General features: G+C 37.9%; 1 long non-coding RNA gene across 1 annotated transcript in view; it reads right to left on the reverse strand.

The window, feature by feature from the left end:
* Positions 1-3129: 3129 nt before the first annotated feature.
* The window catches only part of LOC122640626, a 30843-nt gene continuing 8982 nt past the window's right edge, over positions 3130-24990 (reverse strand). Inside the window, exons 3-4 of the long non-coding RNA XR_006329710.1 lie at positions 12923-12951; positions 3130-3146 (exon numbers count right to left, since the gene is read on the reverse strand). This is a non-coding gene — a long non-coding RNA (uncharacterized LOC122640626). The remainder of the gene's footprint in view (positions 3147-12922; positions 12952-24990) is intronic.

Genomic DNA, 24990 nt, shown 5'->3' on the forward strand with positions numbered 1-24990 from the left:
ATGCGTCGGTATAAACCACCCTTCCTCCAGTGCCATCTAGAATGGTCAAAACTGGAGCCGTCACCAACCGGTTCCTTAACTCTTGAAATCTTTTCTCGTATGCTTCATTCCATTCAAACTTGGCGCCCTTCTTTGTTAGCTTTGTCATTGGTGCCGAGATGCACGAGAAATTCTCAATAAATCGGCGGTACTCTTCGGAGTCTCCCACTCGAGAACCGCTTTCACCTTATCTTGGTCCACTTTAATGCCATCCTTGGTGACAATGTGTCCCAGGAATCCGATCTGGTGAAGCCAAAATTCACATTTGCTAAACTTGGCATAAAGCTGGTGTTCCTGCAACCGTTGTAGCACGAAGGTAAGGTGCCGTGCGTGCTCTTCCTCACTCTTGGATTACACCAGAATGTCATCAATAAATACGATGACAAACTTATCCGACACGTCATGGAATACTCTATTCATCATGTCCATGAACGCTGCCAGGGCGTTGGTCAATCTGAATGATAAGACTAGAAATTCATAATGTCCGTATCGAGTTCTAAACGCCATTTTGTGAATATCACCGCCCTTTATCTTCAACTGATGGTACCCGGACCTAAGGTCAATCTTGGAGAAAACTCTTGCTCCTTTGTAGTTGGTCAAATAGGTCATCAATACGCGGCAAAGGATATTGATTCTTGATGGTCAGCTTATTTAGCTCGCTGTAGTTGATACACAGTCGCATGCTATCATCCTTCTTCTTTACGAATAGCACGGGTGCTCCCCAGGGAGACACGCTAGGTCGTATAAAACCATTCTTCAGCAGGTCTTGCAATTGAACCTGCAACTCCTTCAATTCAATGGGTGCCATTCAATATGGTGCCTTGGTTACCGGTGTTGTACTAGGAATTAGGTTAATCGCAAACTCTATCTCGCGATCAGGCAGTAGCTGGGTTAGATCTTCTAGCAAAACATCAGGAAATTATCTGACAACGTCAAGTTCCTCCAAGGGTTTTACCTTTGCCTCTGTGTCTATCACAATGGCCAAAAAGCCTTGGCATCCTTCATCTAGTAACTTTCGCACCTGGAGGGCGGATAGGATTATCCTTCTGGGTTTCCTTTTTGGTTCACTTTGGCAGGTGAAAATTGACCCATCTTCCAACTTGAACACTATCTTCTTTTTCACACACATGACATTTGCCCCATAGGTGGGTAGCCAATCCATGCCTAATATCACATCAAAGTCCCTCATATCGAACTTTATTAGCCGTGCGGCTAAACTCTTCCCACAAATCTCTACCAGACAGGGGTCGTAGACCTCCTTAAAACTCATGACACTACCCGTCGGTGTGCTAACTACTAAATTGTGCCCGATGTCTCTTGGTTGATCTCTCATCCTACTCGCAAAGGTGGTAGAGACGAAAGAGTGGGATGCGCCCGAGTCAAATAGCACTCGTGCAGGTATGGTTGAGACACTCAGGATACCTAGGGTTCGTATATAGTTTAGGTTACATATATAGACCAATTATTCCTTACAACTTAGTAGTGTTCAGCGGACTTACCTGTCATTACATCGGGGGTCACCTTAGCTTCCTCATTTGTCAGCGCAAACACCTTTCCTCGCGTCCGATTGTCCCATGGCTGAAAAGGTCTAGAGTAGGGCTGGTTTGGTGAGTTATTGCTGTACCCACGTAGTCTGCATTCTTTGGCCATGTGCCCTTCTTTGTTGCACACGTAGCACTTATAAGGTGGAGCAGCAGGTGTTGAGGCTTGGCTCACTTGACCTGTAGTTAGTCAGGCTGGTGAAGCTGCTGTTGTTGCTTGACTCATAGCTGGTTAAGCAGGTCAATTGATAGTAGGGTAGAAAGGATTCTGACCCACTTGTGACCTATGGTAAGGAGTCGAATTGGGGTCTGAACTGGTTCCACGAAATACCTTGTTTGGCCATCCAAAGGTCTAAAAATTATTTGGCCTTTTGTTCAACCCAGGTGACATCGTAGTCTTCTCTTTTTCCTTCTCTTTAAATCTATCTTCCATGGACTTCGCCTTATCAACCACCTGAGCATAATCCCGGATGTCCATTATTGACAGTACTAACCCGATCTCGGGTTTGAGTCCCTTCTCAAAATTTTTCATCTTACTGACTTCCCTTTTCAGGTGCTCGGGAGCAAAATGGAACAGATCTTCAAACCATTGTTGATAATCCAGCACTGATCTGGTTCCTTGTACCAACGCTGAGAACTCAGCTTCTTTTCTATCCCTAAATCTCTCTGGGAAGTAGTTCTTGAAGAAAACCTCTTTAAATTGCTCCCACGTGAGATTCGGATGAGTGGCTTCCAGATTTGCCTTAGTAGCCTTCCACCAAGCTTCAGCCTCATTCTGTAGCTGATAACCCGCACATATCAATTTTTGTGCATTCGTACACTCGAGCACATAAAATGCCTTCTCTAATGTGCTAATCCACTGCTCTGGCTGCATTGCCTCGGAGTTCAACTTGGAAAACATGGGTGGTTGGAGTTTCTTGAATCTCTCCATTACCTTAACGGTAGAGTTTTCCGCCAAGTGTTGAGGCATAGGTGGTGGGAAAAGTATGAGCTGGTTAGGTGGTGGAGGTGGTGCTGCACACTCATGCATCATGGCCGCAAACTACGTAGACATTTGACCCAGCAATTCTTGTTGTTGCTGCATGGTCCACATCATAGTGGTCATAAACGCTGTTACCTCGCCAGCTGCTATACCCGGTTAAGGTGCCGCAGCAGTGGCTTGAGCAGCCGCTGGTGCCCTTGATGAAGCAGCCGATGCTTCAAAATTTTGGGCCTCAGTTCCATTTGGCAGTTCAACCTCTGGTATAACACGAGGGCGCTTTCCTTTACGACCACCTCGAGAACTTCTTGTGTTGACCATGGTTGTTTTTTCTGGAAAGAGCAACACGTTCAATAATCCAACACCTTATCGAGGTCAACAAAGTTACTCCTAGTCAATACATGTACATACCAAGTCCATAGTTTTAGTGAATTTATGTAGTCGTACCAGCAAGGTGTGTTATTAGATATGTTTTCTTTTGTTTGTTAAAAAGTGTTTCTTTTTATTTGTGTTCTGTTCTTAAATATTTTATGCGGTGGTAACTATGCATGACACTATATGATAAGTTTTAAATTTTTAATAAAAATCTTTTAAATATGTACCTGAGTCTAACAGGCAAGTCTCTGTAACTTCCAACTGGTGATAATGTTCTGCATGTAAAGGTAGGCTATATCACCTCTATCCTCGTCTGCTAGGTATAGGTAGGTAGCTCGATCCACAGGTTCACTAGCGTCCGCAAGAGCGAAGTAAACTACTAACTGGTTCTCAGCACGGGCTCGTATCTCACGTATCTTGATCAGTCTTCTCCTTAGTTGCCTATTGTATCGCATGATGCTAGGGTCTCCAGGCTTGACTGAGATATTAGGTCCTATCATGAAGAGGTTCTAAGCATCAAGTCACTATAAATACTTAATTAAAAGAATTAAGTACATGGTTATAGGAACTTATGAACAGGAGAAAACAAATAGGTTGGCTCGAGGCATCATAGCATCTAGGGGTTCAACTTGACTGTACCACCTCTTGGATCCTATTCTTGGTTGACCTAGGTGATGGGTAGGATGAGTCCTACGTACCCTAATCTCATAAATACATATTACAACATACCTAATATCTATGTTCAAATTTTGCATAGCATCACACCACTCGGTTCATACATGCAAGGTACTAGGCACATATCATTATCTATGTATATACACACTAATTTCATATATATATATATAGGCATATTTATTTATCACCCTTTATTTACATACGAAAGAAAAATAAAAATTCCTAAATTCCCTATGTATCTTATTTATATATATATATATATTTTACATTCCACAAGCATTAGCTTAACTTTCCTTGAACATATTATTAGTTAATATTTTAAATTATTTTATTTATTTTTCCTTTATATACATATTTTATGAAAATTCATGTTCTTGTGTTTATTGAAGCATTTTTAGAAGAAAAAAAAAAAGCAAGGTTTCATAAGCTGTTATGCAAAAACAGTAAAATTCTATTCACTGGGCGATGTCTCTGGGCATTAGATGCATCGCCCAGTGCTATCGCCCAAAGAATCGGAGCCCAGCTATATCAGTCCGAGAGGGTCCCATTTCCCCTCATTTCTCTTCTAAAGTTTCCTAAACACCTAGGGCAAAGCTTTGGTGCTTAGGGTGACCACTTCCACACCATTTCCTTGCAATTCCTCGGGTCTTCCGTGCTTCTATGCAACTTTAGGTAAGATTCTTCACCTTTTTCCTATCTTTAGGTCATTTTCTTTGTTTTTATTGTTCTTGCTAGGGTTTTCTCACTTTCTTTTGCCCTAAGTATTTCTTTTCTCCCCTTTGTGCAGCCTAAGGTCTACCAGCCATAGGACTGCTAGGAAATCCGTAGCACGTAAGAGGCTACTGTCCGAAAGCGAGCATTCTTCTTCTTCCTCTGTGCCACCTACTTCTCCTAGGGAGGATTCATTATCAGAGGAGCCGGATTTCAATCGGTTCCTATTTTCTAGGTATGAGCACTCTAGGGATTGGGACAGGTTTAGGTCCCTAAAGATTGTAAAGGGAAGGGTGATATCGGTGGATGACTTCCATCAGTACAATTTATATACTACGTTCAACATTCTAGGTTGGGCCTCTATGCTAACACCTATTGAACCATGTTATCCTAACTTGGTTCGTTATTTTTATTGTAACTTAGTGCCATCTGGGGCACGGGAATTTGGGTTGGAGAGCAGAGTCAAGGGGGTGGACATTAGACTGACCACTGCCACCTTAGCAGGGATCCTAAGGCTACCGGATACTGGTGAGAGATGTTATTATAAGCCCAGGGTTGATATTTTTGACATGTTCTCTTTAGAGACCAGGAGGAGGGTCTTCAAAGCATTGACTAGTTCTAAGAGCACTCCTAGGTCTGGGGCTTCCTACAAGCCCAGTGATCGCATCATCAGTAGATGTGTTTTATACAACATCTACCCGAAGGGTGGGAATAGAGGTAGTATCTCAATGATGAGGGCCTGCATTACATATTGCCTACTGGGAGTGGGCAACGGGGGTGCAGTTATAAACCTCCCATATTTACTTCTTTAGGCTATGCTATATCATGCCCAAAACCCTTTAGATGGGAACCTTCCATATGGGAAGTTCCTTACCTTGGTTTTCAGACACTTCGAGGTTCCCTTGGGTGGTGAGTATATGGAGAGAGACAGGTCTAGGCCCATCAACAAGACCTCGATCTTGAAGATGAAGGTACCAGGGGAGCTAGGGAGCGATCCTGAGGAGGGTGATCAGATGGAGATGTAGGGCGAGGAGCAGGGTGATGAGCAGAGAGAGATGCAATGAGATGAGCAGAGAGAGGAGGGCGACTTTGAGGGGATAGGTACATAGTTTACTGATTTGCCCCCATATGAGGTGACAGGTGCCACTAGCTCACATGTGCCAGAATCATTTGAGTGGTCGCAGATGATGTCTCAGTTCCAGGGCCTCAGCACTCAGCTCACTGATATGGCAACCAGGATGGATAGGGGCTTCTCGTCTCTTGAGGGTAGAATGGGATCTGTGGAGTGACGCCTGTACTTTTGGGATACATTCTTCCTTGTTGACTCATGCCAGTCTCAACCTCCACTGGGTGGCCTACCACCGCCAGAGTAGTACTCCAACCAACTTCCACATGTTCAGTCTGACTTGACATTATGTAGTTCTAACTTTTATCTCACACCTTTTTTTTTAGATTATGTAGTTCCTTTTTTTTTTGTTTATGGTGTATGTTCTTTTTTTTTTTTGTTTGTTTATGTAAATTGAAAGTAGTACTTTCAATCAAACTTCTTGTAGTGGCTTAGCACAATTTGCTTTATATTAATGTAATTACACATCTTTTAATTACATCTACCTCCCCTGTAACTTTTACTTGCTACACATTTTAATATAGGTAACTTATTATTCCTATTCTGCATCCCGTGAACGTAAGAAGAGCCTCAAGCTTTAATACCAAGCTCTGTCACACCCCAAATCACCCCTTGGGAGGATTGGGTAGGTGACTCGAATTGCATAACGATAATCCGCCAAATCCCACGGATCTAGAAGCAGTTAATACATTCATGATCCCACATTCGTAATATTACCATAAGTAAGATCAGAGTGCTGCGAATAATCTACAATTATAACCAAGAAAGAGAAAGGGTAGTAATACAGGAATGATTGTGATATATATGCATATGTAAGTTCTGATACATTCCCAGTACAACCCACACACTGAAAAGAGAAAGCTGACATATACATAAGCGGAGATAAAATTACATATATATACAGGGCGAGATAACTCAACCCCAAAAAGAAAAGAAGAAACTAAGACAGAACCAAGGATGGGGATAAACTCCTATCAAAAGCAAAAAGGAGTCCCCAAGATAAAAAGCATCAAGAGCGCCCCTCACTGATCTTCATCAATAACCACTGAGAACGCTTGCATCATCGGTACGACCTCCGTCGGGGTCCACACCAATATCAATATAATCACAAGGGCTCTCCTCCTCGAAATGAGCCGCCATGCCACAGCGGCATCCACCTACAGAATCATCTAGAAGAAAAGCATATATAATAAAGGTTAAGCCTCACCGAGACCGTGAGTAAAACATATCATCATGCATGCATATGCAACCACAGTCTACATGATCCTACATGATATGCAAATCCAGATTATTTAATTAGTCACCTAACAATACAGCTAAGGCAAGTTAGTGCTACTATAATCCCCAATACATGTATCCCTGGTGTGGGCTTGGTTACCCTTTCCTGTGATATACCTATTGAGTTATCGGAGAGGACCAGCCGGCTCCAGCATCTCCCTACCCAGGTCAGCCCGACTGGCCCTCTAGATTGAACTTGTGAGGTAACCGACTCAATAATAATTTCACCTTTCGGTGCTTCCCGACATGTAATTCGAGGATAAACTTTATGTGGCATATAGCCATGATTCACCTATCGGTGCTTCCCAAGCTTATAGCCCGAAGCTTCCAGACATATTTGCCCTGAGCCATCCCAGCTGTGCTGAGGCTTCCCGGCGTAAACGCCCGAGGTTTTACGGTAGCCCTCATAGCCATCCAACACCTTAACCCCTGTTGGCAAGGGTGCGTAGCACAGGTGATAAAACTCTAGCCCCATGTCTATATGACATCGTATGAGTCGGGCGGTGTCAACCGCATCCCATACTACGGGCTACCACCGGCCTCATTTCCAAGTCGACTATGGCATCTAGTCTATCAATCACAATCATCATGATAAATTCAAGCAGTGTTGATCAACAGTCACACGATGTGTAATAATTGAGAGATTTTAATTGAATAAGTAACACAGCATTATAATAAAAGAATTTAAATTTTTGGCATAAATAATATTGTTACACGTACATACACGATAACATTTCACTCACCTGGGTCTGGTTCTAAGAATTCAGTTGTAGTTTCAGTTCCGACTGCAGTCTGGCTGTAGGCCTCGAGCGCGGGATCAAATCCTAGATATAAATTAGAAATTTGTCATTTAATATTTCAACCAGTTTTTGGATGTCCTAGGGTTGATCTAGGGTCACTGGGTTGACTAGGTGTACAGTTGGTCATCCCTTGGAATTCTCTGGGCCTTGCATTGGGCCTTAGGCCTATGTCCCGGTGCATCATCCAGAGATTGTGGCCTAGGGGTAGAATGGTCATTTATCATGGTGGCACATGTTCCTAGGTTATTTAAGCTTCACAGTACAGTCCCCAACTTGGCAGTGCTATAGGACCATCACAGACAGGGTTTCCCAGTCCTATGGGGCCCACTTGGTTACCCAAGGTATTCATACATGTGGACAGATGTGGGGAGGGGTATTTTTGTCATTTTCCACCTCCCTACACTGATTTGTGGCCCATGGGTGAAGATCCTCAAGTCAGGTCAGCAATCCAGTAAAATTTCATTCTCTGGGCAATTTCTCTAGGTGATGTCTACATCGCCCAGTGCATCGCCCAAAGATTGCAAAACCGGGAACAGGCTGAGATTCCAAGGCTTTTGATCATGGGCAGTGCATGGATCTTCTCCCCATGCATGTTAGGTCATTATGGACCCCCAGGGGTGTACTTTGCACTGGACCTAATGGATTTTCACCTGGGCCCACCACTTGGCTGCCAGGAGCTGCCCAGATAGTCTAGTGAATAGTGACTCAGCATAGTCCCAGCTACAGACCATGGATTTGGCTGCATGTAAGGCTAGATTCATGAATATTACTATGATCCAAGGCTGTTACAACTCAAGGCTAAGTTACATACAGCCAGGGCACACAGATTTGAGTCTAGACTACCTGTTCTTTGTGTAACAGGGCAGTACAGCCTGGCACAGCCTGGGTTTCGGTCTCAAATGATAAAACAGACATGAATAACACCATAAATTTTTCAAATCCTTCATGCATCATGTTTGCATGTTGGATCTGAGATGGTCCATGGCAGCCCCCAGCTGTTCTAGGCTACCAATGGCCAGAATAACTTCAAAAACACAGAAATCCATGGAGGAGAATCAGTAGTAGCATCACAGCAGTGGTATAAATTCAGATTTATACCTGAATCAAGCTAGTAATGGATGCAGATGCAAGGTGAGACTCCTCCTTCTTCTCCTTCTCTTTCCTTCTTCTTCTCCTTCTCGTTTCTCTCTTTTCTTTCTTCTCCTTCTCTCCACGATCCCAACAGTACCAAGAGCTCTAAATGAGCTAAGGTACACCTATTTATAGGCCAACCCCTAACTAGGGCCTGTTTGGCTATCAAGGCCTCTTTTGAAAATGCATTTTTGACTGAATTCTCAGCCATTCTAAACACTTAGGTGGGGTCCATAGGGATCCAATGGTATGAGGTGGTCCCTCAGACTCCCTTCAACCTATGGAGGGTGCCCATGTCCAATATGGGTGGTCCTTATAGATCAAATCATTAAATTATTGCATTTTTCCACTCTGGGCGATGTCTTTAGGTGATGTCTGCATTGCCCAGTGCATCGCCTAGAAATTTCAGCAAAGCTGTATCTCTGTGGGCTTGTACAGGGGTTTGACCTAGGGTCAGGGCCTTGCACCCACATGTCACTCAAGGCCTTTTTACACCTATTTTTAGGGGTGGGATCCACATTTATGGAGAGGAAAGAGAATACCTGGAGTCCAAGCAGTACATTATGCTGTGGGCTATGCAACTGTAGGGATCTACAATCCATCTTCTGACAGGTATGTAGGAGGACATCCTCGGGGTTTCTTCATCAAATTCAATCACTGGGGTGATACTCCATAGTGTGCTTGGATGCCATGTCAGACATTCTTGTCCTTTAGTCAAGATTTCAGTCAGTCAGGGGCAGGGTTTGATAGAATGACTTACCATCCATATCCTACCACCCGACGTTGTAGTCACCCTTTTTATATTATGGACATTTTTGGCCTTGTCCCCATTTTGGACTCATGAATGTTTAGAGAATTTGCCAGTAAAATTCTCATCGGAGGTGGCCTCACCCCCTACATCCACTTTAGTCAGCCTATAGTATGCACCACAGTTAACATAACCCTATATGACATGAGCTTTTGTGATTAAGAGTCTTCTAACTCATCATCCTGGTCATTATGGTGAATATTATCTTCCACATCTAATCTGGAATAGGTATTATGATAGTACTAGTCAAGTTATTTAATGACTTCGTTTTTACCCTTTGAGCCTAATTCCAGGGATCTCTTATCACATAAGTTAGATGTCCATCACCTTGACTTATGACATGGGCCTTAGGTCTATTCTTTTAGATGTATAATGAATAACCTTGGTGAGCCGAGGCTTTATTAGCACGTCTACTACATCCTCTCTGACTTTAAAAAGTCGATATCAATAGTGTTATTGTTTATATATTCCCTCACCAAGTTATGTCTAAGACATATATGTCTTTTCTTACCATTACAAATCTTATCTTTAGCTTTTGTAATGAATGCCTGACTACCACAATGTGGATATACCAAAGGCACCGCCATATACCATAAAGGTATATCTACTACTAGATATCTTGGTCATTCGGCTAATTCCAGCCTTTTCGAAAGCTGAAAATTTAGCTTCCATGGTGGAACCTATATCATAGGTTTGTTTTACCGATTTTTGAGAAATCGCCCCACCATCTAAAGTGTATATATCCATTAATAGCCAAATTTTCCTATGAATCAAATATCCATTTAATGTCAGATAATCTTTCAAGATTAACTAAGTTACAACAATAATGTAATCCATAATCCACAGTACCTTTTCAATACCTTAACAACCTATAAAACATACCAATATTTTGTTCCTTGATTTCTGGTACATAGACTTAGTTATCCAATAGCAAGTGCAATAGCAGGTCTATGATATTGCAATTTACCAAATAAGATATAACCAATAATTTGTTTTTAAAATAATGGTTCATCCTTATTTACTTTACGAACGAGCATCAACAACAAAAGTTGTCTTCACAAATGTACAGTCATAATGGCCATACCCCATTTTTTTTATCAACATAATGAGCTTGAAAAATTATCTCATACTATCCTCAAAGGATTTTAGTTTCTAAAATCATATTAGTTTCTCCCATGTCTTTGAGACTTTAGGAGGTTCTCTGTTGTTTTTATAATATCTTATCTACTGTCCATTATCAATATCTGAAAACACCTTTCTCATTGTGATACTTGCTATTGACACACATATTATTATCATTCACATGGAAACTATAAAATATTATCCAGTTTTATGTCGTTATATAGGTGTCAATTTTAAGTCACAAAGAAATTTCACAATTTTACACACCTTGTGATTTTTTTGTAGGAACAACATAACCTTCAGGTTATTAAATTTATTTTTTCTTTTGCTTGAAGCCTTGAATTACTAGTCCCACCTTAAATTTACCAAGTGGTCCATCAGGTTTGAATTACAATCCAAATATCAATTAAGCATATAAAGCTTTACCATTAGATGAAATATCAACTAATCTTCAGCAATTATCAAGTTTAATTCACCCTAATTGCTTATTTTCATGGCATCTGGAAATATTACATCTTCTTAATTTATCAGAGGAACCTTATCAACAAGACAGGCAAATCTGCTGTCTTCCAAACTTCTTTTCTTTGTGATTACTTTTCTTTAGTGGACTTTCATCAACTTTTAAGAACATCACCACTTGATATTGTCTATTGTACAATTTTAGTACAATAATGTATATACCATAAAATTTAAAATCCCCCATATTTCATACTAACTCAAGTACTTCAAAATGCATGCTCATAGTATTACCATATATACTATACATGGTCAATTCAAGAAATTTATATTGTAAGTATACATTTCCATGCATTTTTCCTTTTCATACGTATATGAATAATTCTTGAGAATACTTGAAAATATAAAATTAAACTAATATCCGACCAATAGGCATTACTTGAAACAAATGCCACTTGGTTTGAATTGCCAATAAATCGTGCCACCAGGCTTGAACCACCAATTGATTAGAGTAAATAAAGTCTTATCGGATCTTATGAATTTAATATCCAAGTAGACCAATAAAATAGAAAATTTCCAAATAACCCATTGAACAAATTATCAATGAATAAGATGCAACACATATAAAATTAAATTTCAAAAATGTCAAATAAGCTGGCTACAAAAACATTGCATCACAGAAATAATATTGGGAAAGCTAAGGCCTTGCCTTACACTTGGTCAGAATATAACACCACTTGGTTTGGATGGCCATACGGTCCAATTTAGTCTTAGTCTTAATTGGGTCACTTGATTCAATATTTAAATAACTGGACTGGACAACCAATTGAGATGATCAATTTAGGTCTCCACTGGATTACTAATTTGAACTACTCAAATAAGCCTTGGTTTGTCTAAGTAGATTAGGCACAAGTTTAATCCCAATTATCTAATTGGATGACCATACTTAGATATAAAATCTAATATCAAATCCTTACTCAATAGTACTACCAAATCCAAAACTATGACTAATAATAATCAAAATGTAGCATATAAAATATTAAATTTTTACTTTGAAAATCAACATGGTCATAAGAAGCCCTTGCACCTCAAAATATTGGTGAACAATCTCATGTGAGTAGATTTGGATCCAAATTGACCGCAAACAAATTTACCAACCAAATCTTTTACTTGGTAGTAATGCTTATAAGATAAAATTCAACTCACATACCCTTAGTGTTACCCAGGTCTAGAGAACATTTTCTTGAACAGCTAAAGAGACTTTGTAAGATTTCCATAAGGTGGGCTGGCATAGTCCCACTTTATTTTTAACAAAATTGGTTTAGTTGTGTTGATGGGAGCTACCTTAATGGTATGAGTCCAGTTACTATATGTGGACCTAAAGTATTGTTTCCTTAATGGGAAGGAAACCTTACTTTCTATGCAAGGTTGGTCCTTGCCCTCACCACTATAAATAGTTGCCACTGACCCATTAAGTGACCTTTCTGAGAAAACCTAAAGTTGAGTGGAAGAGGGCAGACCAGACCAACGCAGTTCGTGTGCGACAGGGATCGTCAAGAATTCGGCTTCCACAACCATGGATCCAGGTACGCCAAGAACACCTCTATGTTTTTGTATGCTCATTGATCTCCATAGATTTTCGCATGAATTTATTCTATCAATGGTATCAAAACTGATCATGGTTGATCAATGGGGCTGCAAAATATTTTTTTTTTTAATCTTTTATTATGCGTGAATGGATCTAGATCAAAAAATTTTCCATCGGCCATGGCCAAAACCATGGAACAGAACAGTTTTTTTTTGAAATTCTAGATTACCGAAACCATGGCTCCATTGCAGATTATTTTTTTTTGGTTTCAAATTTGTTTTTGGCTGCCATACAAGAGAAAAAAAAAAAAAAAAAAAACCTACTGCGGCCATGGCCGTAGCTTGATGCTTGGGGAATTACAAGTTATTCTGCATATGGTGGTTTTGCAAACAAACAAAAATAAATAAATAAAAAAAAATATTTTGCAAAGCCGATTGATTTTGGTCTGATTGACACTGCCAATTGGTTTTTTTGAACTATTGAGGCCTGGGTTATGGTCGCCGAAGGAAGGCGAATGTTCGCCGATATGTTTTGAGGCCGCCGTGCCGCTGGTTCAGCCACCGCAAGGGGCGGCAGTGAGGTTTTCTAAACACATAAATTTATTTTTTTCCTTTTTGAAATCAAGTTTCCTAGTTGGAGTTTTACCGGCATCTGACACCTGTACTATGGTCGCCGAAAAGAGGGGAGCCTTCGCCGGCATTTTTGCTGCCCTTGGTTCCTGTTTTGACCACCGTAGCTGGCTGTGGTGGTGGTTTTAAAAAAAAAAAAAAAAAACCATAAAAATCCATTCTGTTTTTACGTTTTTTGTTTGGGGAAGAAGACAAGGGAATATTCCTTGTCTGATTCCTTTACTTTTTGAAAATCAAAATAATAATATAAAAAAAAAAAAAAAGTCAAACGGTCAAAAGGGTAATGGCTAATGGGTTTTGCTATCGTGTGCATGAGATGGCCTGCTAACGTGCGCCCGGGTAGGGTCGACCCGATAGCCCGACCCGGTAACCCAGTTGAGCGACCCATTTTGTGACTCGATCCAATCCGACCGGGTGATTGGTCAACGTGTTGACCAGTCCACTTTGGGTTGGTTGGGTTTGACCGATTGAACTGATTAAATTTCACCCGGTTCGGTTCTGGTTCTTTAAAACAGAATTCAAAATAAAATAAAAGGAGGAGAAAATAGGTGAAACAGAAACAGAAAAACAGGTTAAACAGAAACAGAAAAATGGGTTTTCTATTTTTTGTAAACAGAAACAAAAAAAAAAAACAATTTTGGTTTATTTTTCTGTTTTAATTCTGGTTTTTGTTTATATTCTGTACTGTTTTGATTTGTCACAATAGAGAACATATGACTTCTAATACTTAGAAATTTTTTATATGTTTTCAATTTTCACATAATGTGATTTTGTGATTGCCATTGTGATAGAAAATTATTTACTTGTTGGATCTAGTAATGGCATGATGGAACACCTTTTATAGATATTAATTGTTTCATACTCTTGTGTTCCATAATACAGTACGAATCATTGATGGTATACATTGTAATAATAGGACATATGTAATGTATATCTCTTGACTCCTTGTTATTGTCACCATGAGGCAATGCTTGTACATTATGTGGTGTTCCAATAGGAACACACTTATGTGTTTGATTTGTACCTCGTTATGTTTCAAATTGGCATGATAGGGAACTAGTATGTATGGTAACACTTGGAATTTTTCCTATTGTACTTGTTACATGCCTAAAGAAGACTTTTAACAGAAATAAAATGAGCCCATTCGGTCTTTTGGTGGCTTATTATTATTATAAAGTCCATTAAATTTGAAAATGTGTAATAAGTATATAAATCTGAATTAATTTTCTTAGTTAAAGGCTTATCATCATTTCATGTCATGTTTATCGCATTGTCATTTTGACTGATCGAACCAGTGGGAGGATGGAATTATGTACTCCGAGCCGGTTATATGGTTCGACCAGTGGGACAATGTAATTATGAATCTTGTTCAGTTTTGGCTCAATTTGTCTGTTTTGGTTCAATTCAGGCAATGGACTATTTGTAGAAAATGTTTTGGTTCATTCTATTTACAGAAGTAATTTTTTGTTGATATAATTCATGAAACGTTTCAGAGAAATGCATTTGTTTTAACATACAATTTATGTTCCATAGAAGCACTTTTAGTTCAGGAAAACAATTCTATTTTGAAAACAGTTTTAATAAAAGTGATTTTCTAAATTATTTTAAAGTTTTTTTTTAAGCCAATTTTTTGAACCGTTTTGATTATGAAATTTAAAGAGTGCCTTGGACCGGTGGGAGTATAAAATTTTAGTCAAGGATAATTTAATGTTCCATACAGTGTCAGGAACATGTTAAAATATACTCTCAATTTTGAGAGACATTAGATTAAACTCTCACATAAGGGTCTGTTTGGTTGCATTAGGTATCCTTTTGGCCTTTTAAGGTATTGGTTGGATACATAAAGAAAATTTTGGTGCATATTGGTTGTTTAATTGGTCAATCGTTTATTCTTCATTTTTTATTATGCTATGTCACATACATGTACAATACGCAACATCACATTTTAGATTATTCTGAGTGTGGATTCAGTGCCATTAAAGTTGAGACATCTAAGTAAGTCATAAGACGGTAAGTAAAATCACACGTGTTATAATACATAAAAACTCGTGATATTTTGTATTATCATGAGGTATTATAATCAGTGATGTATGCTTTTGGTTATTTGTGACTTAGAAAAACACAATCCTTAATGTGTGGTATTTATAAGTTTGCCATTGAGGGGATATTGTTGCCACATGTTTCATCATTTTATATCCCATAAAATTATTTTAGGCAATCCTATAAAGATGTGAAGACATTGAAATTTTAATTTGTTGAAACTTGAGAAAAAGATGAACATGATGATGTTCGTATAGAATTCATGTTTTTGGATTATTTAAGTAATAAGCTTGGGCTTATAAAGTTACAGATTAAATACTCACATCATAGTTTTAATGAAAACTACTTGAAAAGTCTTATAAATAGATTGACCATATATTGTTTATGGAAGTGAATTAAAAATCATACGATTTTAAGTTTGTTCTATTGAACTAATTCCAGATTTGACCTTAAGATTATTAAGTTTGGCTTCATTTCTAAAAATCGCTTCTGTTGATTGGTCTTATATATCATTTCTGGTTTTGAAAAATTATTTATCAATAAAACATTTGTGGATTACTTTCTGTGCTTGCAGTCATTATTTTGGAACCTCTACGATGTCGTAATTATGAATCTATTGACTTTAGTCCTATTATTGTGCACTGGTATGTCTGTCATCGTATTTCACTAGATTGGGTCGACTCAATAATCCGGCCCGTTGACTTGTTTTTTGGGCCAGTAGACCCGTTGCCAGTATGGTCTTTTGTTTTTGACCGATTTTGGTCTTTTGGTTTAAGACAGAGATTCGAACAAGGTTGTTTAGTTCAATAGTGAACAAGTTTCAGATTTTATATGAAGTTTTCTTATGGTGTCACCATGGGAAGATAGAATTCTATCCTACTATGGGTGATGGATGCATTACACATTGGTTTATATGCATTACACTGGCCTTTCATGTTTTTTTTTTTGCCAATTTGATGTATTTTGACTTGCTCATCGATGTTATACAGTCTGTGACATTCGATTTCGTCACGAGGAATTGCATGTAGTTTATTCATGATATTGATATCCTGCGATAATTCTGTACATCATAAAAAGATCAATTTATGTGATATTTCTGTATATATATTGGCCATGTGTGTTTTATGATAAAAGTGATATTGATGAAAATTGTTGAAGTAAAATGGGCATCCAGTAGCAATCCAAGTTTATGGGGTTCACGATTTAAGTGATTATGCTTCCACTCAGTGGGCTAGTTACTTGAATTGTAAGATCATCATTGACTATTCGGATGGATTGCAGTCAAGAAAATCATATGGCGAATGATGTGCTCTTGTCACCACAGGTGAGTCATCATTTGGTAGGTTTCGCTTGATGGTGTGAGGGTGACGTTTTGGGCTTCACTACTTTGGAGGTTCTTGTCTTGCCACCACAGGTGACGAAAATCCTTAGAGTGGTGTTGTTGCAAGCGTCTCGCCTTACATGTAAAAGATTCTACTACGTGTTGGGCGATCTTGCCACCACAGGTGTGACCCCGATGACGCTGGATCTTTCCCCAGTTTATGTTTTCCTACAGTTATTGAAAATAAAACTGGGATAAATCTGATTAATAAGCCCTAATTAATCAGTTTCAGTTATATTATTGGGATATTGATATGCCTTCAGTTATTGCATATTGTATATTTTGGTAAATTTTGTGTGATCATGTTTACCAGCTTTAAGTTCCCAATTATTTTCTATCAAAATCTTGAATGGTTCCAATTTAAGGAATGGAACGGATTCTTTAATATTTTCTGTGGCTACAGTGAGTATGGATTTTGCCATTTTAAAGTTGACAAACCTCCCCAGGCTTTGGCTGACAGTTCCATTGAACATAAAGGTCTTTATGAAAAGTGAGAGGAGTCAAATCGGCTATGTCTGATAGTTATAAGATACATTATGGGCATGACCATTAAGGAAAGTATCATTTTGATTAAGAGTGCTAAGGAATAGAAACCCATTACACATGTAAACAGAAGATTCATTGTTCATGATGAGCTTAAAAGAACACTTACATGGATTTTATGTTGTTTACACCCAGTTCTTGTAATAGTGTGAGTATGTATGTGAATATATTATAAATTACTAATTATGCCATAAAAGTTGAGTTAAATGGAGATAAAATATTTAATACGTTTTCTTGCATGGTATATAATTAAGTTGTTCTTATCCTTGCTTGACAACATTTATTTGAGGATCAGTGGGAGGTAGATAATATTTTTATGTATTTTATAATGTTGATATTCTTGCTGCAAGTAATAATGTTACCATTTTACTTGAGACAGAATAGTAGTAATCTTTTTTATAAGAAAATCTTGGTGAAACCTCTTATGTTTAGGCATTAAGATTCACCGTAATAGAACTATATGCATTCTTAGTTTGTCTCAAAAGATTTCTTATGAAAGAAAACAGATTTACCAACACTCAGTGAACTCAGGTGAATAATACTCTTTGTGCATCTAATGTTGGTAGTTTAATGTGACCTCAAGAATATATATTGAGTGACATTGCTTGTTTTATATTTGAATAATCTTGGAGTAGCACATTAGGCAACTGCTAAGATGACCTAAAAGACCATATGTGGATATCTGTTTTGTAATGACAGATGGTGCTATATGTCAGAAGAGTATCTTACAGACACTGACTGCTATTCTATATGTAAGCAGGGATTTGTGGCTTATTGTGATGTCACTGTTTAGACTTTATGGCTGAGAAATTTTCAACTTAGGGAATTTGATATTTATGGTTCCTTGTTAGAGAGAAAGTATGTGAGTCATAAAACTTAGTAGAGTACATTACTCCAGATAGTATGATCATTACTCCTCTCACTAAGGTCTTGACTCCAAAAGTTTTTAAGAGTATGTCAGTAATATGGAACTTGTTAGTTCTTTTGATGCATTTTATTAGTGGGAGTTCTGCTTGTGTATACAGTTGCAACTGATTTTACATTCTTGTTTTGTGACATTTTATTCTTGAGAATATACATGCATCTTTATTATGACAATTTATTTATGTGTAAACACTTGATTAATTGCCTCATAGAGAATTAATTGAGGTCATATGTGGTGTATTTACCTCATTCGGTATATGAGGTTCCAGTCAATACATACACATCCAGTTATTAAGTAAAGGCATGCAGATTCTATTGTGTACACTTTTTTTTTTTTGCCTCCTTCAGATATTTGAGGCTATGTGGTGTATTTGTCTCCTATGGTATCTGAGGCCTCCAGTAAATACACATACATTTTGTTCACTAAAAGAGCCTCATTCGGTCTCAAGGACGTGAACTAGTATGTTGGGACATGCGGACCCAGTCCTAACGAGTTTCCTTAAGTGAAGTGGTTGCGTTTGGGCGACGCTTATGGTAAATGAGACCTCTAGTATTTGTCTCATGGGGCTCATTCGGTTTCCGAGCCTGGACCAATTTGAAAATTGGCATGTTGATCATTATATCATGCATTTTCCATACCACACTCTCATACTGTACAGTCCAAGTCGGTGAGGCCATAAACACTTTGACGTGTTAGGTCCCATGTCTCTTTAGATGTGATGATCTGCACTATTGGGTGTTTGTAGCTTCATTAGAACCAAGGCATTAGGTTTAAGTTGTACTTCAGTCAACACTATCTTTTGTGGCCACAATCAGTTTGTCTAAGTCGGAGAGTCATTTTAAAAGTTTTTTTTCAAAATCAAAACTTGTGACATATGTAGCCCAAGTGAGAGATTGTAAGATTTCCATAAGGTGGGCTGGCATAGTCCCACTTTATTTTTAACAAAATCGATTTAGTTGTGTTAATGGGAGCTACCTTAATGGTACGAGTCCAGTTACTATGTGTGGACCTAAAGTATTGTTTTCTTAATGGGAAGGAAATCTTAGTTTCTATGCAGGGTTGGTCCCTGCCCTCACCACTATAAATAGTTGTCACTGACCCATTAAGTGACCTCTCTGAGAAAACCTAAAGTTGAGTGGAAGAGGGCAGACCAGACCAACGCAGTTCATGTGCGACAGGGATCGTCAAGAATTCGGCTTCCACAACCATGGATCCAGGTACGTCAAGAACACCTCTATATTTTTGTATGCTCATTGATCTCCATGGATGTTCCGTATGAATTTATTCTATCAGACTTATCACATGTAAACTCAAAAAGCAAACACTTGAATAAACTTGTCATCATGCCTATCCAAATCTTTTAGACAGATTCAATATACACAACAATTAGATCTTCTTTGTCTAACAATCATAATGTTAGAATTCAAGATAAACCATCATGGTTAGTCATATCAACGATTCAAGTTTGCTTCAAACCAAATGGTAAGCCTAAAGAAATATATTATTAATATTCCAATTAGCAAATTCAACAAAATCAATCCAAAAATTGGGACCTAAAAAATTCGTTGGGAAACCTTACACTTGGTAGATACATGAGTTTAAAGTAAATCTTTTCCTAACTATTAGGCAAGCAACACTTTTTCATGTTCAACAAAATGTTATAACCATGATGATTAGGTCAATAGTATGGCCTGTTGAGAAAATCCTAATCCTTGAGAAATTTGGATTTAGAGACTATACTTCATATACAATTTTTTCAATAATTGCATTCCATATGAAAGACAATTCTGGAATCTTAATGATCAAATTTCTTTCAAACAAATCATGTATAATAAATAATCCAAAACATTTGTTCCTAATGACCATTACTTGATTGAAATAAAACCAATTTAATGACCAAAGTCTTTCAACCATTACAACAATCTCAAATCCGGAGAAAGATAATTCAATTGGTAAACACCAATTGAGTTGCCAGTGATGGTAAAAACTGAAACCCCATATATCACATATATTTCGATCTTATTTTTATTTGAACCATCAACTAGTTCAAGTTATCAATGCCAGTGATAAACTTTAAATTATCCGCCACTAACATAAAGGTACTAACCATATAAAACTTTTGGTCACTCAATAAACTGAGTTTGTACGGTCTTAAGAATTGTAGGAAATTATATGTCGGAATATTGAGAGATCAAACATAAAACGTTACTTTTACTATAGGAGCTTTCAAACAATTAATTGCACTGCCTCTTTCTGGAACATGTAACAAAAACTATGTTAAAAAACTAGCGGGTTGAGTCATGTCACTTGACACTATCCTTAAGACCGTAAACGTCCTATGGTACAACCAGGAATATTGCGAATCGATCTTTAAGATAAAACAGCCCACTGGCTCCCCCAGTAATCGTCCACTCGAATACTAGACCCCTTTGAGTACTACAGGGCTATGCTCAAACTAAAAAAGAAGAACACACACAATAATACCACTTTTAAAACTCAAAAACATTGAAGAACAAGGGAGATTCATGCAACACATGCATATTAATAACACAAGAGATATTCATCTCAAGTGGGACTTGATTAATATCAAGAGAGACTTAATTAATCTCCAAAGACTTGATTAACCCAAGAGAGACTTAATCTCATCTTATAAGAGACTTAAATAATTGAGAGAGACTTGATCAATCTCAAGAGGAACTTGATTCATTTTATCCCCAAAAGGCTAAGTTCTCCTCTATTTTTATACGAAGGAAGATGCAATGAGAAGAAGGAATTAACAGAAGATTTTAATAAGAGAATTTAGAGGAGAATTCAAGAGTCTAATAATTGGATAGAGTTTCTCTTTTCTCTAGGAGCTTCAAGAGGAGGCTACATAGCAACCTAAGAATTATCATGAAGAGACATAAGTGTCTCCTAAATGAATTGAACTGATAAGTAAATAAAGAGATAGATATTAATAAAACTTATTTTGTATTTATACCTACTTTTAATCTTAATTTGTTTTAAAACTTCATTTAAAACCAACACCAAGCCTTTGACACCTTAAAGCCACCTCCTCCTTAACTTGCAATGTGGTTGAGTTCCTATTTCCACCACCACCTTGGAGTCAGACGAAGTTGTTGATCCTTGGTAACACCACACCTCTATGCCATGGGTTACTAACCATGTCACCACCTCATCCTCTCCATGCACCATGTGGCAGCCCTGAAGTAGGACACATGATCCAATAATGCTATGCCACCTCTAATCCCCCATTAATCTCGCTAATAATAGGATTAACTTAATTAATCAAATACTAATCAATATTTAATAACTAAGATTAATATAAGCATGTCACCTCGTGCTTGCTTTGTTCATAATAAATAAATAAAACAATTCAATAGATACTAAAATAACAACAAATTATCTAAATCAATATTAAAGTATTATACTAGAAATGTGGGGTATTACAATCTCCCCTCATTATAAAAATTTTGTCCTCGAAATTTGCTATGCATTTAGTATCTAACAAATAAAGACAACCAACCTATCACCCTCCCACTTTAAAAGATTTTCTAAACCATATGATTCTACCTTAAAGTCTTTATTCATAGTCATTAATGAACCTCACCTTAGTTCATCTTTTGAGTAATATTCTTATTACAAATTCATAGTTCAAATCAGACCATTATATATTGATACTCGCTAAATTTGTTTACCCGCTACCACTGCTGGAGATACCTCTGTGTCCTATTTTATGAAAGCAAAAACTCTCCACTGAGCTTGGGGACTCTAACTTTCTTGATTAATTAGAGTATACGTATGAAATGAGATGATGTTGGTGACGTTTTAAGCATGGAATGGAAAGAGAAAGAAGGAGAATGAAATGTATGAAATGAAAGTTAATGCAATAACAATACCCTATGTCTACCATCCCTTTTTAACAAGGGGTTATGTACTGGATGAGGTTTTATTCGATGGTAATTCTAGAGCATGTTCCTCTTGGACATGTGGTCTAGTACAGACCATTATACTTATACAATGGTAAATATTAGAGCACGTTCCACTTGGACATGTGGTCTAGTGTAGATCATTATACTTATATGATGGTAATTCTAAAGCATGTTCCTCCTGGACATGTGGTCTAGTGCAGACCATTATACGATAGTAATTCTAGAGCATGTTCCTGCTAGACATGTGGTATAGTGCAGACCATTATATGATGGTAATTCTAGAGCATGTTCTTTCTAGAGATGTGGTCTAGTGCAGACCATTATACAATGATAATTCTAGAGCATGTTCCTTCAAGACATGTGGTATAGTGCAGACCATTATACGATAGTAATTCTAGAGCATGTTCCTCCTAGACATGTGGTCTAGTGCAGACCATTATACGATGATAATTTTGGAGCATGTTCTTTTTGGGACATGTGGTCTAGTACAAAATGTTATACTATTTGTAACGACCCCAAACTCGGCCAGGGTAAAAGGCACTGCCCTCATAAGCGGCGGTCAAATGACCATCCACCATACCTGTACAATTAACACAACTCTCTTATAAACATAAATACACAGCAAAAGACTTAATTAAAGAAAAAAGACAAGAGTTTCACTGAATGTATAAGGTCAAAAAGTAAGACTGTTACACCCCTATCCTAAACTAGGGCTATGTGATGAGAATACCCTCATATTCCACACCGAATCACAGGATCGATACATTACAGTACTGTGCTCACCATTCCAAGAATTAAAGATCAAAGATAGATTCAAAGTCACAGCAGATTAAAGGATACTAATAACATAAAGTTAAAAATATCTAAATGATATTATATAATTCATTTATACAGTTTGTCTCAGATGCCCACATATTAATAAGTACCAAATACTATAAATTCAACTATAAAGCGAAGACCAAAATTATAAAATATTAATTAAAATATTAAAATCTATAGAAAATATATAGATAGAATTTAAAATTCAAAGATAAACTAAAGAAAAAAATGCAGTTTCAATTATCTTATTTGATTATTAAATTTTATTTCAATTTAATTGGAATTCCTTTATATTTAGTTTTTTAGTTTATTGTTTAGAAAATATTTTATTTATATGAAAACGAGAGAGTTTTATTTGTATAAGAACATGTCTATACCATATCAAAAAAATGGAAGTAAGTGTAAATAGGATTCCTCCAATATTTAATTGTAGTTATCCATATCATTCTTAAATCAAAATATAAATGGTGTTCCAATTCATTGGGCCTCTAACCCCAAACCACTACTCTCCCTGAGTATCCATCTCACAAGTTTGATCACCGGCATGACACTCATCAGCAGTTCCACTACAAATATCATCGTCGGGCACAAGTGTCCTCCCAGGATCTCCCCAAATGTCAACACCAGCCAAGTATGGCCATTGGGACTCCTCATCGTTCTCCACAGGATGTCCTATATCAGCATCTAAAAACTAAGGTTTCCACAAGCCTAGTGAGTTATTAAACCATATACAAATATACATTAATAGATACATCAACAATGCATGCTAAGGCACACACTCACATATAATGCATGAATGATTTTGTTCATACAATAAGATTCTAAGTCGAGTCAAGTACTACTATAGCACATGTAGCATCGTCGGCAAGCAGTGCCATAATCCGGATGACATTCTGACAATGTTAAACCCACACTACAATGGGAGTCAGCGAGACCAGACCTTTCCACTAGGTTATTAGCTAACCTCCAATACAAACCCTGTCCTGGTGCCTAATCCAAATCACTATCAGTGTCTGGATTTCGCGGTGGGCTACCTCAAAAACATGGTTGGGACCCATGGGTTTGCCCGGCACCTACACCCCTACTGATAATGGTCGTAATATTGGGTGAATTATATCATAACCAGTAAACAACTATTGAGATGCATAGGTACGTATATGTGCAGCCTAGAGGTTGAGTCTGTATTGCCAATCACGGTGGCCTGACTACCCTCTCACCCCCTCTAGCTTAAACACACACTCTAGATAATAGTAGTATGTCAAGTGTGATGCCGAAATACCGGTTGGACAGTTACATCCCAACCAAATCCATCGTACATAAATTATAATCATTATATATTCATAACACTCTTCTCACCACACTCTCATGGCAATCCCAAGTCCCGCGCACACTCACGGTACTTGGATTCCAACAATCAATCATGTTCTAAATCTTTCACATCATCAATCGGATGACATTTAAAATAAATTTTCAACTTAGTATTATGTGTCAAATGTATCTCATCATGTTCGCATCAATCATAAGGCATAACATGCATAACAGGCACATCACATCATTATGCATATCTTAAGCTCATGCCTAATGAGAAACATTCCATAAAATAGACCAAATGTTCAATCCACTCGCAATTGTCAAAGCATGAGCAATCAAGGGTCAAGCCATAGGTGTACGTTACCTTAACATGTTCATAAGCAATCATATAATAGGTGAAAGAAGGTCTGGACATCAAGTTTGAAGTCAAACACCCAAACTAGTCATTCACTGGCCTGAGCAGACGATGGGATAGAGCGGACTATGTGCATCATCCGCAGGCCAGTGGACTGTGTAGGTAGAAACCCATATGAATTCGTGCAGATGATTCTCTATTTCACTGAGCGGATGATGTATCGTCCACAGACTGTATCATCCTCTCAGACCAAAACTGTTGAATTTTGGCCTGAGCTCGAACCAGTCCTTGGTCAATGGCCATAGGCCAAGTAGAGGTCCATGAGGGGTGTTCTTAGCTTCCATAGGAGCTGCTAATCCTAGAGGGATTCTATCCTTTTAGGATCCATAGGAGGATTTGGGTTTCATTCAACAAGAATCCATTTTG

This window comes from Telopea speciosissima, chromosome 9, assembly GCF_018873765.1.
Source record: "Telopea speciosissima isolate NSW1024214 ecotype Mountain lineage chromosome 9, Tspe_v1, whole genome shotgun sequence".
In the NCBI taxonomy this organism is placed as follows: domain Eukaryota; kingdom Viridiplantae; phylum Streptophyta; class Magnoliopsida; order Proteales; family Proteaceae; genus Telopea; species Telopea speciosissima.